This window comes from Populus euphratica, unplaced genomic scaffold, assembly GCF_000495115.2.
Source record: "Populus euphratica unplaced genomic scaffold, PopEup_1.0 scaffold1508.1, whole genome shotgun sequence".
NCBI classification, from domain to species: Eukaryota; Viridiplantae; Streptophyta; class Magnoliopsida; order Malpighiales; family Salicaceae; genus Populus; species Populus euphratica.
This window is the reverse complement of record NW_011500736.1, coordinates 75-2,290: the sequence shown is the minus strand read 5'-3', so window position 1 is coordinate 2,290 and position 2,216 is coordinate 75. Positions and strand designations below refer to the sequence as shown.

Here is a 2,216-nt window from a genome sequence, read left to right as displayed (position 1 = left end):
TGTATCTTGTTTCTCCCTGACCTGTATTTCTGTGCGATTTTCGATAGGTCTCATAAACTAAAAACACTGCTTCCCACTTTAACCAAACATTATAAAATTATAGTTTCTTTAAAACGTAACCGCTACTGTGTAAACAGAGCTCTAATGTCGTAGAAGCATATTCTCTCTCTCATCTCTCTTTCAGATATTCTCTCTCTTCCATTATCAGTTAAGTTGAATAGCGGGAATTATTTGGATAACTTTCAGGACCATGTACTGTAATTTGACAATACCATCTGTATAAGCCAAAAAAAGAAACACGTTCGATAATGATCTTTTGGCACAAAAACAAGGCATTTTTAGAACACAGTATACCAAATACTCATTATGGATTTCAGCTACGTACAGTTACAGACACAACATTCTCAAGCCAGTGGTTTGTGGTCCTATAAACAAATGGCTTTCTTTTGCTTTCTTCTGCTAAGCAGCCTAAACTAGCTAGCTAGCTCATCCGTTCCAACAACAAGCTCCTTCCATTTTCTTTCAGCTTTCCTTGCCCCCACTTTGCTTTAATGAACCAACCATTGTTCATGGTTCTCCATCATTTTTATTTCCTACAACCTTTCTTAGAGTACCAATCATGAGGTCCTTTTTTCTTTCAAAGTACAAGAGCACAAGAAGCATATATTAATTACCAAGCGCATAGATGCAGACATATTGGATATCTTTAGTCTTGCAATGTAAGAAATTTGATTGTTTGGTTGGGAAGAATTAACAATGGTTTTTGCAACATCCATCTATACGTGTGGAGGGAAATATTTATAGTGCCTGGAATTATCAGAATTGCTGAACTATTGAATCTGTATTCTTGAGATGCTGATTAGTTTCCAAAATTACATCGCTGGTCTGGGACTGATAGAGTCCTCGGGAGACGCCTGAAAAAAACACCATGAATTAGAAAATGCCAAGTACAGGTAGAGGCATAGTTTATTTTAGGAATGTTTGTGTCTAGCTACCTGTGAATGTTGAAGACGAAAAGAGAAGGTGATTAACTTTAATTGAACCCCAGATTTTGAAGGTTTTGTGAGTCAGCATCCCAGAAAGGTTAAACTTGCTGCATTTGAGTTATTATATGTCAGGATCAAGGGCGTGATACAACGCCAAGAAAGTAGCAAAGGGTTTAAATCACCAAGTGTAGATGCAATTACAGCTAATGGATCAAGACATAGGTCATTGATGAATGCTGAAGAGCTTGTAGTTTTTACTGGCACAAGTTGGGGAGGATTTGTCGAAGATTTTGGCTCGCTGCTTGTTGCCTGTCGTTGCATTAGATTTAGTTGAATGTGGTCAAATTGGAAATTGTTGATGGCATAGTGGCTGCTGGAAAACTCTTGAATGTCCGTTTGGTATTGTGGTTATAGCTATTGAGTTAAATATTTTATCATAAATTTTAAAGATGCATCCCATTAAAAATTAATTTCATGCCACTTTGCTAAGGCTAAAAATTATTGCTTTTTTTTTATTTATTTATATGGGGTGTCCGGGCCAGCTTACGCGCACCACGACTAATCCTCACGACCCACTGAACATTCTGCAAGCCCAATGAATAGGTAAAGCACCGCGAGGGTGACAAACGTGCACGGTAAGGCTCGAACCCAGGTGCGGAGAAAGGGAACAAGCCCCTCCCACCACTGGACTAGAACCTTGCAAAAATTATTGCTTTTCATTGCCCCTCCCATTGCCATATGTGCAGAGTGAATGAATTAATTCACTCCACATTGTTAACTTCAAGCAAGCAATAAATAGTGTGGAGTGAATTATTCACTCAGTATTATTCATGTGGCCAGTGATTTTATTATTCATGATAGTGTTGACAAGGTAAAAAAAAAATCTAATATTTTTAATTATATTTTTTTAAAAAAATTAGTGTTTAATATTATTCAATGATTCTATATTAATTAGAAGGAAATCGCATAATGATATAGTATTTGTAGAATTTAATTGCAATTTTAATTTTATTTTTAATAATATTTTAACTTATTTTATTGTACGCTCAAAAAATCATGAAAATTATAGTTCTTATCAGATGAATTTCATACGTGATGAAATTATAGATAAGTTAATTGAACAATAAAAAATATTTGATATAAAGTATTATGTATTTAATAATATAATAGCGGTAATTAAATCTATAATATTTAAATTAAAAACCATTCATATTAATATATATATTTTTT

General features: G+C 34.3%; 1 long non-coding RNA gene across 1 annotated transcript; it reads right to left on the bottom strand.

The window, feature by feature from the left end:
* Window positions 1-342: 342 nt before the first annotated feature.
* Window positions 343-1,383, bottom strand: LOC105116201 (uncharacterized). The gene is made up of 2 exons (XR_840484.1): window positions 996-1,383; window positions 343-914 (listed from the first exon to the last, which is right to left on the bottom strand). It is a non-coding gene; the product is annotated as an uncharacterized LOC105116201 (long non-coding RNA).
* Between the last annotated feature and the right edge of the window lie 833 nt (window positions 1,384-2,216).